This window comes from Arachis hypogaea, chromosome 3 (assembly GCF_003086295.3).
Source record: "Arachis hypogaea cultivar Tifrunner chromosome 3, arahy.Tifrunner.gnm2.J5K5, whole genome shotgun sequence".
NCBI lineage: Eukaryota > Viridiplantae > Streptophyta > Magnoliopsida > Fabales > Fabaceae > Arachis > Arachis hypogaea.
This window is the reverse complement of record NC_092038.1, coordinates 115,513,062-115,530,572: the sequence shown is the minus strand read 5'-3', so window position 1 is coordinate 115,530,572 and position 17,511 is coordinate 115,513,062. Positions and strand designations below refer to the sequence as shown.

The following is a 17,511-nucleotide window of genomic DNA, read 5'->3' as shown; positions in this document are numbered from 1 at the left end:
TCTGACCTGGGATGTTCTACTGACAAGTTGACCGACCTCTTCAGGTCAGGACAATCTGACCTCTTCTCAAAGAGCTCGATCAAATCACCAGAAAAGCCCAAAAAGGGCCCAAACGGAGGACCATGCCCCAAATCCTAAGGCAGCCCAAGCTTACAGAGAGAAGGACGGTTCCCTTGAAGATAAGATGACCTCAATTGAAGATAACATAAAGATAAAATAACTAACTTATCTTATCTAAGAAGGTCACTCTACGCCATTATAAATACATTGGAGCACCCAGGTATAACTCATACTCTGATTCTACTAAAAACCTGCTTAAGACCCTTGCTAACTTAAGCATCAGAGTCCCTTGCAGGTACCACCACCCTCTGGTGATGAAGGATCAGCACCATCACCAAGTCCAACAAGCCGGACACGGCGGCTCCAGTTGCCCTCATCAAGCCAAACTCCACAGCAGTACAAAAGATCTTGTTCGAGATCGACCTACAGTTTCAGGTAACCCTCAGAACAAAAGGCAAGAGCACAAATCAAAATGGCGCTAAAAGGTCATCCAAACAAACTATAAAAGGATTTCCATCGGAACACTACCTAAAAAGTTGTTGGATTATGACTAAAAAGCCCGAACAGTGAAGACAAACAAATCAGAAGAAGACTGAAAAGCCCCGTCAACAAACTAAAAGGGGCAATACCAGACTCGCACAAGGAGAAACTACTCAAAGTCAGGATGCTTGAGCACAACTTCCCTAAAGAGATCGAAGCTTTGAAAGCACGATCTCATGGAAATGTCTGAACCTCTTAGAAAGGACCGACCTCTTAGAAGGACCGGGTTTGAGCTATAAAGGACCGGGTTGGCCAACCTGTTAGAAGGTAGGCCTATGACCGACCTCTTGGAAGGTTGGCCCATGACCGACCTCTTGGAAGGTTGGCCCATTACTGACCTCTTCTCAAAGAGCTCGGCCAAATCGCCATAAGAGGCCCAAGCAGGCCCAAACGAAGGGACACAGCCCAAATCTAAAGGCGGCAAAGCCTAAAGAATGATAAAGCGGTTTCCCTTAAAGATAAGATGACTTCACTCAAAGATAAGATAAGATAACTATCTTATCTCCAGAAAGGTCACTCCATACTATTATAAATACACTGGAGCACCCAGGTATAACTCATACTCTGATTCTACTAAAAACCTGCTTAATACCCTTGCTAACTTAAGCATCGGAGTCCCTTGCAGGTACCACTACCCTCCGGTGATGAAGGATCAGCACCACCACCAAGTCCAACAAGTCAGACACGGCGGCTCCGGCCACATCATCAAGTCAGACTCAACAGCGCCGACCAGTACAGAAGATCTCATCCGAGATTGACCTACAGTTTTAGGTAACCCTCGGAACAGTTGCTCTTCTGGACATATTCCAACGATGGTAAGCATGTGAAGTGCTGGAGCTCACCGGAGATGTCATTGCTACAGGTGGAGAAGTCACTGAAAGCATTTAAGAGGTCAAGAAATTCCTCATTAAGAATGGCTAAAGTGGGCTTGATGACATTCTTGGAGGCAAGCTCACCGAGGCGGATGTATTGAATTGGTCAAGGGTTCAAAATGGAGAGTCTCCAACATGACGTAGTTTTGTAAAAGGATCTAAGGACTAATTTGTCTTCTATGAACATGTGGATATCTGACTACCACATGTACTAGTTTAGGTCTCCATGTCATCATTTTTCATGTGTCATTGACAGAGAAATAAGGCTAGAGACTGATTTGTCCGCCGGAGTTAAAAGTGGGGGAGTTTCTTTTGTATTTCAAAGAGTAAGGGCTAGTACGTAGTACGTATGTCATTAAGTTGTTTCAAAGTGATTTTTCAGGACTCCATCTTTCGATGTGGATCGAGGTATCATTCTAGAATTGAAATTGGATATTTATTGTCAAGGTAGAATTTTATAGTAAAATCAGTTATCTTTTTGGATTTTTTAAATAAAATATTTTGAATATTTTATTTATAAATATATGTAATTTGAACACAATTTATGTTTTTATGTCTTATTACTTATTTCATTTACAGTGTAAATGATTTAATTATGACTATATCTCGTTTACAATCTAAACAAGATAAGTCACATTTTACATGCATAAAACAAGTTCAACTGTGAGTACAATGTAAACGAGATATTACCATGATTAAAACATTTACACTGTAAATGAGATATAGTACGACAGATTTAAATCAACTAAAAAAAGAGCTATAATTATTATCCTTCCTCATAAACATATCACTCTTTTTTCTCCATTCTTCATCTCCGTTCTTTTAATAAGTTTAGTAAAAATGGCTAGTTGTGAATATATTTTTATGAGTGTATATCCTATGATCACACAAGAAATAGTGATAATGGGTTGTATTTGACTGTAATAATTCTATCCTTTTGTGCAGTTGTTGTTTAAGTTTTTTATTTGAGTTAAAGAGCCTAATCTTGAAGAGCATAGTACTAATAGAAAAAAGGAGGTTAGAAGCGTTGGGTATAGGTTGTTAACACCGATAGGAAATAGAGTATTTTGTTTTTGTGTTTTTTGTTCAATGTTGATGAGCATGTACGCATAATATTTGATGTCTACGGGAGAATCATGGCCCAATAATTAATGGAACTTTCTGTAGAGGTTAGTGACATATATGGTAGTGGTTTTGGGCATTCAAATTTTGTCCAAGATGACCCACCTCTTGCACCGCACCTTTTACATTGGCTAGTCCAGCAGAACACATGGACGTGGATATTGATAAGTTGGATAAAGAGTATGTAGTGAAAAACAATGAAAGGATGATAATGAGTTTGTACATGAGAGGTAGGTGGATTAGTTTGATACCTTTTGCTTGTCCCACAACCAATTCTAGAGTTGTCAGTTGTAGCTAACTACTATCACACGTTGAATCTTGACGCAATGCATGAGGATATTTCGTTTTAAAATTTGTGGGAAGATGATTACAACACAAACAATAGCATGGAGTTTTACATTGGTTATAGATTCAAGAGCAAGGAAGCTATCATGCTAGGTGTGAAGAATTACAGCACACGGAAGAGTGACGAGTATAGGATTGTGGAGTCTGATCGAGCAAAATACCATGTGCATTGTAGACAATATACAGCAAGATCTCCTTAGAGTCTCCGTGTTGCACTTCAACAAAATCTTGGATATTGGTAAGCCACATATTGATATCTCAAGTAAGTTTATTGTTGTTTATCATGATTATTGTAGATAAACATATAACGATTCCATTTTAATCTGATAGGGAGGTGAGTAAGTTTAGAGGACGGCACACTTCTCTAGCCTCCACCATATCTCAAAACCATCGACAATTGGACAACAATTTTATTTGTAGTGTAATCATGTCCCTCATACAGCCTAATCTATCTGTTACTATTCCTGTCTTATAAGGTGCAGTTAGACAGAGCTATCACTTCAAATTCTCATATAGAAAAGTTTGGATGGCTAAGTAAAAAGTAATTGTCCATATCTATGATGATTTGGAGGAGTCATATAACAAGTTCACACTAAGATACATATTAAAATAAAATTTATTAAACAATTATTTTAAATGTAATAAATCTATGGTCATTGGTGCACGAAATTGTGATCACTACTTATCACAACTCAATTAATCCCCAGTGATGAACCCAAAAACTTGGTGTTTAATACCATGGCATAAACACAACTTCGCACAACTAACCAGCAAGTGTACTGGGTCGTCCAAGTAATAAACCTTACGCGAGTAAGGGTCGATCCCACAGAGATTGTTGGTATGAAGCAAACTATGGTCACCTTGTAAATCTTAGTCAGGCAAACTCAAATGGTTATGAATGATGAATAAAACATAAAGATAAAGATAGAGATACTTATGTAATTCATTGGTGGGAATTTCAGATAAGCGTATGAAGATGCTTGTCCCTTCCGTCTCTCTGCTACTGTCTTCATCCAATCCTTCTTACTCCTTTCCATGGCAAGCTGTATGCAAGGGTTTCACCATTGTCAGTGGCTACCTCCCATCCTCTCAGTGGAAATGTTCAACGCACCCTGTCACGGCACGGCTATCCATCTGTCGGTTCTCAATCAGGCCGGAATAGAATCCAGTGATCCTTTTGCGTCTGTCACTAACGCCCCGCCCTCAGGAGTTTGAAGCTCGTCACAGTCATTCAATCATTGAATCCTACTCAGAATACCACAAACAAGGTTTAGACCTTCCGGATTCTCTTGAATGCCGCCATCAGTTCTAGCTTATACCACGAAGATTCCGGTTAAAGAATCCAAGAGATATCCACCCAATCTAAGGTAGAACGGAGGTGGTTGTCAGGCACACGTTCATAGGTGAGAATGATGATGAGTGTCACGGATCATCACATTCATCAAGTTAAAGAACAAGTGATATCTTGGAACAAGAACAAGCGGAATTGAATAGAAGAACAATAGTAATTGCATTAATACTCGAGGTACAGCAGAGCTCCACACCTTAATCTATGGTGTGTAGAAACTCCACCGTTGAAAATACATAAGTGATGATAGTGATCATTGGCTTCGGCCCCAGAGAGGGAACCAGAAGAACCAAGATGAAAATACAATAGTAAAAGGTCCTATATATAGAGAACTAGTAGCCTAGGGTTTACAAAGATGAGTAAATGACATAAAAATCCACTTCCGGGCCCACTTGGTGTGTGCTTGGGCTGAGCATTGAAGCATTTTCGTCTAGAGACTCTTCTTGGAGTTAAACGCCAGCTTTGGTGCCAGTTTGGGCGTTTAACTCCCATCCTTGTGCCAGTTCCAGCGTTTAACGCTGCGAATTCTGAGGGTGACTTTGAACGCCGGTTTGGGCCATCAAATCTTGGGAAACGTATGGACTATCATATATTTCTGGAAAGCCCAGGATGTTTACTTTCCAACGCCGTTGAGAGCGCGCCAATTGGGCTTCTATAGCTCCAGAAAATCCACTTCGAGTGCAGGGAGGTCAGAATCCAACAGCATCTGCAGTCCTTTTTAGTCTCTGAATCAGATTTTTGCTCAGGTCCCTCAAATTCAGCCAGAAAATACCTGAAATCACAGAAAAACACACAAACTCATAGTAAAGTCCAGAAAAGTGAATTTTAACTAAAAACTAATAAAAATATACTAAAAACTAACTAGATCATACTAAAAACATACTAAAAACAATGCCAAAAAGCGTACAAATTATCCGCTCATAGAAAATACCTATGATGCTCCATTCAGAAAGCATGTCAGAAGGACACTTTCTGATTAATTGTTTGTATCTTTCCCAAGCTTCATAGAGGGATTCTCCTTCCTTCTGTCTGAAGGTTTGGACTTCCACTCTAAGCTTACTCAATTTTTGAGGTGGAAAGAACTTTGCCAAGAAGGCATTGACTAGCTTTTCCCAAGAGTCCAGGCTTTCTTTAGGTTGTGAGTCCAACCATGTTCTAGCTCTGTCTCTTACAGCAAAAGGGAATAGCATAAGTCTGTAGACCTCAGGGTCAACCCCATTAGTCTTGACAGTGTCACAGATTTGCAAGAATTCAGCTAAAAACTGATGAGGATCTTCCAATGGAAGTCCATGGAACTTGCAATTCTGTTGCATTAGAGAAACTAATTGAGGCTTAAGCTCAAAGTTGTTTGCTCCAATGGCAGGGATAGAGATGCTTCTCCCATAGAAATCGGGAGTAGGTGCAGTGAAGTCACCCAGCACCTTCCTTGCATTGTTGGCATTGTTGTTGTTTTCGGCTGCCATAGGTTCTTCTTCTTTGAAGAATTCGGTCAGGTCCTCTAAAGAGAGTTGTGCTTTGGCTTCTCTGAGCTTTCTCTTCAAGGTCCTTTCAGGTTCAGGGTCAGCCTCAACAAGAATGTTTTTGTCTTTGCTCCTGCTCATAAGAAAGAGAAGGGAACAAGAAAATGTGGAATCCTCTATGTCACAGTATAGAGATTCCTTTAGGTGTCAGAGGAAAAGAAAAGTAGAAGACAGAAGTAGAAAATTCGAACTTATCAAAGAAGATGGAGTTCGAATTTTGCATTAAGGGATAGTGTTAGTCCATAAATAGAAGGATATGAGAAGAAGGGAAGTGGTTTTCGAAAATTAAGTAAGAAATTTTGAAAACATTTTGAAAAACCTTAATTGATTTTCGAAAATCAAGGGTGGAAAGAAGTCAAGTGATTTTTGAAAAAGATTTTGAAATTAGAAATCAAAAAGATTTGATTGAAAACTGTTTTGAAAAAGATGTGGTTAAGAAGATATGATTGGTTTTAAAAAATTTGTGATTGAGAAAATATGATTTGAAAAACATTTTAAAAAGATTTGATTTTGAAAATTAAAAACTTGGCTAACAAGAAAAGATATGATTCAAACATTAAACCTTTCTCAACAGAAAAGGCAACATACTTGAAATGTTGAATCAAATCATTAATTGGTAGCAAGTATCTTTGAAAATGGAAAGAAATTGATTTTGAAAAAGATTTGATTGAAAAATTGATTTGAAAAAGATTTGATTTTGAAAAACTTTGAAAACTTGAAAAAAATCTGATTTTGAAAACAAAATCTTCCCCCTTGTGCCATCCTGGCGTTACACGCCCAGAATGGTGCACATTCTGGCGTTTAACGCCCAAAACACTACCTTTTTGGGCGTTAAACGCCCAACCAGGTACCCTGGCTGGCGTTTAAACGCCAGTCTGTCCTTCTTCACTGGGCGTTTTGAACGCCCAGCTTTTTCTGTGCAATTCCTCTGCTGTATGTTCTGAATCTTCAATTCTCTATATTATTGACTTGAAAAGACACAAATTAAAATTATTTTTGGATTTTTAATAATTAGGACAAATCAAAATGCAACAAGAATCAAATAACAATGCATGCAAGACACCAAACTTAGCAGTTTGTATACCACTGACACTAACAAAATGAGAATGCATATGAGACACACAAAACACTCAAGTCAATTGAATTTAAAGATCAGAGCACGAAAATCATCAAGAATTACTTGAAAATCCTTAAGACACATGAATGAATGCATGCAATTGACACCAAACTTAAGATGAGACACTAGACTCAAACAAGAAATTTTTGGATTTTATGATTTTTTTAATTTTTTTGTGTTTTTCGAAAATTAAATGGAAAAAGTTATCAAAATTCTTAATGAGAATTCCAGGAATCAGTGCAATGCTAGTCTAAGACTCCGGTCCAGGAATTAGACATGGCTTCACAGCCAGCCAAGCTTTCAAAGAAAGCTTCGGTCCAAAACACTAGACATGGCCAAAGGCCAGCCAAGCCTTAACAGATCACTGCTCCAAAAGCAAGATTGATAAAAATCAACAAGCTCTTGTGATGATAAGTTGAAACCTCGGTCCAATGAGATTAGACATGGCTTCTCAGCCAGCCAGACTTCAACAAATCATCATGAAACTCTAGAATTCTTCTTCAAGAATTTCGAAAAAAAAATAAATACCTAATCTAAGCAACAAGATGAACCGTCAGTTGTCCAAACTGAACAATCCCCGGCAACGGCGCCAAAAACTTGGTAGCGCGAAATTGTGAACAATACTTTTCACAACTCTCATAATCCCCGGTCATGAACCCCAAAAACTTGGTGTTCAATACCATGGCATTAACACAACTTCGCACAACTAACCAGCAAGTGCACTGGGTCGTCCAAGTAATAAACCTTACGCGAGTAAGGGTCGATCCCACGGAGATTGTTAGTATGAAGCAAGCTATGGTCATCTTGTAAATCTTAGTCAGGCAAACTCAAATGGATATGGTGATGAACGCATAAAAACATAAAAGATAAAGATAGAGATACTTATGTAATTCATTGGTAGGAACTTCAGATAAGCGCATGAAGATGCCTTCCCTTCCGTCTCTCTGCTTTCCTACTGTCTTCATCCAATCCTTCTTACTCCTTTCCATGGCAAGCTTATGTAGGGTTTCACCGTTGTCAGTGGCTACCTCCCATCCTCTCAGTGACAATGTTCCTATGCTCTGTCACAGCATGGCTAATCATCTGTCGATTCTCGGTCAGGCCGGAATAGAATCCAGCGATTCTTTTGCGTCTGTCACTAACGCCCCGCCTGCTAGGAGTTTGAAGCACGTCACAGTCATTCAATCATTGAATCCTACTCAGAATACCACAGACAAGGTTAGACCTTCCGGATTCTCTTGAATGCCGCCATCAGTTCTAGCCTATACCACGAAGACTCTGATTTCACGGAATGGTTGGCTCGGTTGTCAGGCGAGCACTCGGTTGTCAGGCGATCAACCATGCATCGTGCAATCAGGAATCCAAGAGATATTCACCCAATCGAAGGTAGAACGGAGGTGGTTGTCAGTCACACGTTCATAGGTGAGAATGATGATGAGTGTCACGGATCATCACATTCATCAAGTTGAAGAACAAGTGATATCTTAGAACAAGAACAAGGGAATTGAATGGAAGAACAATAGTAATTGCATTAATACTCGAGGTACAGCAGAGCTCCACACCTTAATCTATGGTGTGTAGAAACTCCACCGTTGAAAATACATAAGAACAAGGTCTAGGCATGGCCGAATGGCCAGCCTCCCAATGATCTAAGAACTAGATGTCCAAAGATGATCTAGAGATCTAAAGTGATCAAAAGATTCTAAATACAATAGTAAAAGGTCCTACTTATAGAAAACTAGTAGCCTAGGGTGTACAGAGATGAGTAAAAGACATAAAAATCCACTTCCGGGCCCACTTGGTGTGTGCTTGGGCTGAGCATTGAAGCATTTTCGTGTAGAGACTCCTCTTGGAGTTAAACGCCAGCTTTTATGCCAGTTTGGGCGTTTAACTCCCATTTTGGTGCCAGTTCCGGCGTTTAACGCTGGAATTCCTGAGGGTGACTTTGAACGCCGGTTTGGGCCATCAAATCTTGGGCAAAGTATGAACTATCATATATTGCTGGAAAGCCCAGGATGTCTACTTTCCAACGCCGTTGAGAGCGCGCCAATTGGGCTTCTGTAGCTCCAGAAAATCTACTTCGAGTGCAGGGAGGTCAGAATCCAACAGCATCTGCAGTCCTTTTTAGTCTCTGAATCAGATTTTTGCTCAGGTCCCTCAATTTCAGCTAGAAAATACCTGAAATCACAGAAAAACACACAAACTCATAGTAAAGCCCAGAAAAGTGAATTTTAACTAAAAACTAATAAAAATATACTAAAAACTAACTAGATCATACCAAAAACATACTAAAAACAATGCCAAAAAGCGTACAAATTATCCGCTCATCATTGCCTGTGCTGTGTTCTTGTATGACAGGTAGGAGAGGAGAGACATCAACTCCTCCATATACCGAACCAGAGAGGACCCTTCATAAACTTAGAACGGAAGCAAGAAAGAAGAGAGTACTGGGAGAAGAAGAATCTGAAGGAGAATCTGAGGACAATTTTGAGGAAGCTCTAGATCTCAACATGGACAGAGAAGTTCACAACCATGAGAGGGCTGATGGAAACAATGCCATTCCCGAGAGGAGGGTTCTTGGTTCATACATAAACCCAACCTCTGGGAATTGTGGTAGCAGCATTCAGAAACCACCCATTCAGGCCAACAATTTTGAACTCAAACCACAGCTAATATCACTGGTGGAGGCTCATTGTTCATTTGGTGGGAGTGCTAATGAAGATCCAAACCAACATCTCACAAAATTCCTGAGAATTTGCGACACTGTGAAGTCCAATGGAGTCCAGGAAGATGCCTATAAACTGCTCTTGTTCCCATTTTCACTTAGGGACAAGGCAGCTAAGTGGCTGGAATTATTCCCAAGGGGGAGCCTAACAACCTGGGATGAGGTGGAAAGCAAGTTTCTGGCACGTTTCTACCCCCCACAAAAGGTCAATAGGCTTCGATCTGAGGTTCAGACTTTTAGACAACAAGATGGTGAAACTCTCTACGAGGCATGGGAGAGGTTCAAGGATTTGACAAGGAAATGCCCACCAGACATGTTCCATGACTGGGTGCAATTGCATATTTTCTATGATGGACTTTCTTATGAATCAAGGAAGGCTGTAGACCATTCATCAGGAGGTTCATTGAACAGGAAAAAGACTGTGGAAGAAGCCATTGAAGTGATTGAGACAGTGGCTGAGAATGAGTACTACTATGCTTCAGAGAGACACAACACTAAGGGAGTCATGGAGCTGAACCATGTTGATACAATTCTAGCCCAAAACAAGGTGTTTGCCAAGCAACTAGCAGAGCTCACCAGGAAATTAGAAAAAAATCAAGTGGCTGCAATACACACACAAGATCAAGAGGAAGTAAGCACTGAAGGAGGTGATTGGGAAGAGGCCAACTATGTGGGAAATCAACAAAGGCAACCATATGATCCACATTCCAACACTTACAACCCAGGCTGGAAAAACCACCCAAACTTTGGGTGGGGAAACCAGCAAATCCAACCACAAAACCACAAACCTTACAACCCCAACCAACATAACAATTCTACATACCAAAACTCCAACCAAAGATCATACCAAGCCACACAAAACACTTACTCCCAACCACCATATCATGGCCAAAATAATCAACCTGCCCAACCTAATCCGAACTGACAATTTCAAGATCAATTAAACAGGATAGAAGGAATGCTTGCAACCATGGGTCAAGACATAACCGAATTGAAAGCCTTTAAGGAAGAAGTAAATTCTAACTTGCAAAACCAAGGAGCTGCCATCCAGAAGCTAGAAAATCAAATTGGGTATTTGTCTAAGCAAACCCCTGGGCCAAGCGTTTCTCATGCTGCCAAGGCTATTGCAAGGGAAGAATGTAAGGCCATAACCCTCAGAAGTGGAAAGAAGCTAAAGGATATCTCAAAGGAAACCACAGAGGATGAAGCAAAGGAAAATGTGAGAGACAAGGAACAGGGACAATCTTTTACACCGTCTGCAACAAAAGAAAAAGAAAAAGAGGTCCTGAAGCCTTATACACCCAAAGCACCATATCCTCAACGTTTGATGAAAAGTGAAAAGGATGGCCAATTCTCCAGATTCTTGGAGATTTTCAAGAAGCTTCAAATCAACATTCCGTTTGCTGAGGCAATAGAGCAAATGCCACTCTATGCAAAATTCTTAAAGGAATTAATGACCAAGAAGAGAAGCTGGAGAAATGAGGAAACTGTGTTGTTGACTGAAGAATGCAGTGCCATCATTCAACACAAATTGCCTCAGAAATTGAAGGATCCAGGCAGTTTCCAAATCCCCTGCATCATAGGAGAAGTCATGGTGGAGAAGGCCTTGTGTGACTTAGGGGCCAGTATCAATTTGATGTCTCTAACAATGATGAGAAGAATGAAGATTGAGGAAGCCAAACCAACAAGAATGGCCCTCCAATTGGCAGATCGAACTTTTAAATTCCCTCATGGGATAGTTGAGGATTTGTTGGTGAAAGTGGGAGATTTTATATTTCCTGCCGACTTTGTGGTGTTAGATATGGAGGAAGAAGCCAAAGCTTCAATAATCCTGGGAAGACCCTTCCTGGCTACTGCTGGAGCCATCATAGATGTCCAAAAGGGTGAACTCACTCTTAGACTACATGATGAGCAATTGGTGTTTAACGTATTCAAGGCAATGAGCTATCCATCAGAATCACTAAAGGAATGCATGAGGGTGGATGTAGTGGACATTGCAGTACAAGAAACCTTTGAGGAAACAACAAAGGAAGTGGCAGAGGAGGAGTTCACCAAGGATATTGAAGTTAGTGACATCAAGGCTGCTGAAACAACTATACCAAGCATGCCAGAGAGAGTGAAAGAAGAGAAGGAAGCACCAAAACCTGAGCTCAAAGCATTGCCCCCTAATCTCAAGTATGCATACTTGGGTAGTGATGAGAGCCATCCTGTTATCATTAGCTCTGCCCTGAGCCAAGAACAGGAAGAAGAATTGATCAAGGTGCTACAAACTCATCAAGATGCCATTGGATGGACCCTAGCTGATTTGAAGGGGATAAGTTCATCCATATGCATGCATAAAATCTTGTTAGAAGAGGATGCTAGACCCTCCATTCAAGCTCAGAGAAGATTGAATCCTGTCATGAAAGAAGTGGTACAAAAGGAGGTCATGAAGTTATGGCAGGCAGGGGTAATCTACCCCATTTCTGATAGCCCATGGGTTAGTCCCATCCATGTAGTTCCCAGGAAAGGTGGCATAACTGTGGTACCAAATGAGAGGAACGAACTCATACCCACAAGAACTGTCACTGGGTGGAGGATGTGCATAGACTACAGGAAGCTCAATGAAGCCACCAGAAAAGATCATTTCCCACTCCCATTCACGGATCAGATGCTTGAAAGGCTTGCAGGACATGCTTACTATTGCTTTCTGGATGGATACTCAGGCTATAATCAGATAGTAGTTGATCCAAGAGATCAAGAGAAAACATCATTTGTTTGTCCATATGGAGTTTTTGCTTATAGACGTATGCCCTTTGGATTGTGCAATGCACCTGCCACTTTCCAAAAATGCATGCTGTCCATCTTTTCGGACATGATTGAAAAATTTATTGAGGTTTTCATGGATGATTTTTCTGTGTTTGGAGATTCTTTTCCTAGCTGCCTACACCACCTTGCCTTGGTGCTTAAGAGATGCCAAGAGACCAACCTAGTATTAAACTGGGAAAAGTGTCATTTCATGGTCACAGAAGGAATAGTCCTTGGCCACAAAATCTCTAATAGAGGCATTGAGGTGGACAGAGCTAAGGTGGAACTCATTGAAAAACTACCCCCACCAAGTAATGTCAAGGCAGTTAGGAGTTTTTTGGGACACGCTGGCTTTTATAGAAGGTTTATTAGAGACTTTTCTAAAATAGCCAAACCTTTGAGTAACTTGCTTGTCTCTGATACACCCTTTGTATTTGATAAAAATTGCATGCTAGCCTATGAACTTTTGAAGCAAAAACTTTCCTCTGCACCTATCATTGCCCCACCTGATTGGAATTTACCTTTTGAACTGATGTGTGATGCATCAGACCTTGCTGTTGGGGCAGTGTTAGGACAAAGGAAAGACAATTTGGTACGTGTGATTTATTATGCCAGTAAAGTCTTGAATGATAACCAAAGGAATTACACAACCACTGAAAAAGAACTCTTGGCAATAGTATTTGCATTTGACAAATTTAGATCCTATCTCATTGGATCTAAAGTCATTGTCTTCACTGATCATTCAGCTTTAAAATACTTACTTGCTAAACAAGAATCCAAACCAAGACTTATTAGATGGGTTCTTTTGTTGCAGGAATTTGACATTGAAATCAAAGACAAGAAGGGTATAGAGAACAAGGTGGCAGACCATTTATCAAGGATACCATGTGAAGAAGGAAGCATACAAAGCACACATATAAATGAATGCTTCCCTGATGAACAACTCATGGTAATTCACAAAGCACCCTGGTTTGCAGACATAGCAAACTTCAAGGCCACTGGGAGTCTGCCGTTGGAATTTAACAAGCATCAAAGGAAGAAATTGGTAAATGATGCCAAATACTTCATCTGGGACGAACCATACTTGTTCAAAAAATGTTCGGATGGCATACTCAGAAGATGCATATCAGAGGAAGAAGGAAGGGAAGTCTTATGGGACTGCCATGGCTCCACTTATGGAGGACATTTTGCAGGAGAAAGAACAGCAGCTAAGGTGTTGCAGTGTGGTTTTTATTGGCCCACTATCTTCAAAGATGCAAAGGAACTAGTGAAGCACTGCCATGAATGCCAGAAAGCGGGGAATCTGCCAAGAAGAAATGAAATGCCACAACAATTCATTCTGGAACTTGAATTGTTTGATGTATGGGGGATAGATTTCATGGGACCCTTTCCCACCTCATACTCAAATAATTACATTCTTGTGGCAGTAGACTATGTCTCCAAATGGGTTGAAGCAATAGCAACTCCAACCAATGATAATAAGGTAGTCATGAACTTCCTCAGAAAACACATTTTTTGCCGTTTTGGGGTTCCAAGAGCAATCATCAGTGATAGAGGAAGCCATTTCTGCAACAAACCATTAGAGGCATTGCTTCTAAAATATGGAGTCAAACACAAGGTAGCCACACCATACCATCCACAGACAAGTGGGCAAGCCGAAATATCTAATAGGGAGCTCAAAAGAATCCTGGAAAAGACTGTGGGAACTTCAAGGAAGGACTGGTCGATTAAGCTAGATGATGCTCTTTGGGCATATAGGACAGCTTTCAAAACACCAATTGGAATGTCTCCTTACCAACTAGTATATGGAAAAGCTTGCCATTTGCCACTGGAGTTGGAGCACAAGGCATTCTGGGCCTTGAAACTCTTGAACTTGGACAGCAAAGCTGCTGGAGAAAGAAGGATGTTGCAAATTCAAGAGTTGGAAGAATTCAGAGCTGAAGCTTATGAGAATGCCAAAATTTACAAAGAAAGAGCAAAGAAGAAGCATGACAGCAACATAGCCCCAAGGAAATTTGAAGAGGGACAAAAAGTATTTCTCTACAATTCTAGGCTGAAGCTATTTCCAGGGAAGCTAAAATCAAGGTGGTCTGGACCATTCCTTGTCACCAAGGTCTCCCAATATGGACAAGTAGAAATCATGGAAGAAAAGTCACAACGAACCTTCACTGTGAATGGTCAAAGACTCAAACATTACTTGGGAGATGTGGAGGAGAAGGATAAGGTTAAATATCACCTCAACTGAGGAAGCTGACCGTCAAGCTAATGACGTTAAAGAAGCGCTTGTTGGGAGGCAACCCAACCTGAGGTAATACTCCTTTGCTGTTTCTTTTATTTGTTTCAATAAAAAGGTGAAGTAGTTTCTGTGCATTGCAAAGAATTAAGTTTGGTGTTTCACACCAAACAATGAATTCGTGGATCAATAATTCAAAGGGGAATGTGTGACTCTAAGTTTGGTGTTCCACCATACAGAGAACACAACAACCTTTGAATTATATGAAAGGAACAACCATTCTAAGCAATCACAGAAATGCTTAAAATCCTTAGCCGCAACTTCATTCCAAGGAGAATTCAAGGATTCAAAGAGCAGAGGAGTAAGTAGGAGACTAAGTTTGGTGTTCACACACCAACTTAAGACTCAGACACGTGCCCATACATAGTTGAGCTAACCACTCAAGTGCTTGAGAAGCAAGCAACTTCATCACTCTTTGCAGGAAAGGAAACAAGGATCTTAGAAAGAACATGAAGCAACAACTAGGAGAAGAAGGAGAAATCAAATTGTTCCTGGCAACAAAGAGAAAACAAGAAATTTCACAAGGTGGTGTTGTTCCTTAACCATTCTTTAAAAGGCAAACAAAAGCATGCTTGTTCTGGTTTAAACTGTAAATGTTGAATCTTTCTGGAATGTGAAGTTTTTAGTATGAGTGTTGGTTTACTGCTTTGAATAAAGTGAATGCCTAGATGTTTAGATATAACTTCACCTTCTTAAACAAATGCTTGCCATGCTTGTTCTGTTTCCAAAAATAAAAGAAAAGTTTGAACAAAAGTAACTTGGCTCAATTAGTGACAAATCAAGTAGAATTAAGTGGTGGTATGCATGCTTGATTGTTTAGTCAGCTCACTGGAAATTGAGTGTAGAATTATCATTTTTGTGTAGAAGTTGAATACTGTCTATGGATCTTGATGAATAAATGTCTTTGGCCATGAAAAAGAAAGAAAAAGAAGAAGAAAAAGCCACTGAAAAAGGGAAACAAAAAAGAAAAGAATTGAGAAAATAAGCTAGGCACCAATGGTTTGAACTTCTGAGACAAATGCCTGTGGTGTTTATGTATTAAGGATATGCTTGGATGAATAGGTTCTGAGGAGTGTTTCAACACTTGGTAACTTGGGTTAACTAACCCGGGATTATCAACCAAAAGTCCATTATCAAGAGCAACCTAAATACAAAACATTTAGTCACACAAAGAGGTGCTGGGCACCAATATCTCAAGAAGAAATGTGAACTAAAATGCCTATAGTGGATATGTGTAGTGCACTGATAAGAAAAAGAAAATGCCAAAGGCTTGTGCAACACATGACACTGAGCAAACAAGGAGCAAAGGAGCTCTAAGAAAAAGAAAAACAAAGAAAGGAAAAGTGCCAAGGACATAAGAATAACAAAAGGCCATAGCAGTGTTTGATGGATGCAATGAAAAAGTGATAATCTTACCTGATAAGAATGAAAAAGTGATGCTGCAACTTTCTGCATAAAACCCTTCTGATGAACTTCAAATGCTTGCTAATATAGCCAATGTAATTGCTTTCTGTTTCATACTTTCTTCTCAAATAACTCAGGACTTGCTTAGGGACAAGCAAGTATTAAGTTTGGTGTTGTGATGCCAAGGCATCTTAGGCTAGTTTCACTAGCATTTTTCTGTTAGTTTTAGTTGTTTTATGCACTTTCTTGAGCTTAAAGTAACCAAGAATGGTTAAATGAATAACAAAGCAATGAACCATCCAAACAGTATGATTTTGATGCAAATTCCATGAGTTTTTAGTTATATTACTTGAATGCTATGCATGGAAGAATTCTCATGAAATTTTGCAAGACTTTGATGCAGTTGTTTGGATGATTTCAGGGAAGAAGAGGCTAGGCAAGGAAGCAACAAAATCAATAAAGGAAGCTTGAATATCACATGTGGAGTTTAAGTTCCAGTTTAAGCTTAAACTGGAACTTAAACTACCAAGCCATATAATGCTGGGAAGTGGCGTTTAAGCTCCAGTTTAAGCTTAAACTAGAGCTTAAACGCCAAAAATCATGAAGGCTGAGAAGAGCTGAAACTGGCGTTTAACCTCCAGTTTAACCTTAAACTGGAAGTTAAACGCCAGAAATGAGAAATGCACCAGGAGCATTCCCACGTTTAAGCTCCAGTTTAACCTTAAACTGGAGCTTAAACGTGTTCGACTATTTTTCTACTCCAGGGTTTGCTTTCTCATTTCCACGTTTAAGCTCCAGTTTAAGGTTAAACTGGAGCTTAAACGTGTTCGACATTTCACCCTCCAGGAAGCATTTCCACATTTAAGCTCCAGTTTAACCTTAAACTGGAGCTTAAACGTGTTCGACTCAATTTCTCCTCCAGGGTTGCTTTCTTCATTTCCACGTTTAAGCTTCAGTTTAACCTTAAACTGAAGCTTAAACGTGTTCGACATTTCACACTCCGTGGTTGCCTTCTTCCATTTCCACGTTTAAGCTTCAGTTTAACCTTAAACTGAAGCTTAAACTACAACTTAAACACCACTATTGAAAAGGTTTCTGGGCCAAAGATATTGCAGTTTAAGTTAGCATTTGAGCACAAACATTAACTTAAACGTACTCTGGTATGAAACCCAATTGAATATCATGGTTTATGGGATTGGGCCTGAAGAATTGATGAGTTTGGAATTTCAATTTGTTGAGTCATGTGTCATTACTTGTTTATCACTAAGTTTGCTCAATGAATGTTACAGAATTGGATCAGCAGCCTCATCAGGATTATGGATCATAAACCCAAAGCAAAAGGAAATCAAGGAAAGGCCTCAAAGCCCAAGAAACACAG

At 39.9% G+C, this 17,511-nt stretch overlaps 2 non-coding genes across 2 annotated transcripts; one reads left to right on the top strand and one right to left on the bottom strand.

Annotated features, from left to right (window-relative positions):
* The first annotated feature begins 5,237 nt into the window (after positions 1–5,237).
* Positions 5,238–5,345, top strand: LOC112793441 (small nucleolar RNA R71). Its single transcript, XR_003198132.1, has one exon. It is a non-coding gene; the product is annotated as a small nucleolar RNA R71 (small nucleolar RNA).
* Positions 5,346–9,860: 4,515 nt separating this feature from the next.
* LOC112793962 (small nucleolar RNA R71) lies at positions 9,861–9,964 on the bottom strand. Its single transcript, XR_003198646.1, has one exon. It is a non-coding gene; the product is annotated as a small nucleolar RNA R71 (small nucleolar RNA).
* Between the last annotated feature and the right edge of the window lie 7,547 nt (positions 9,965–17,511).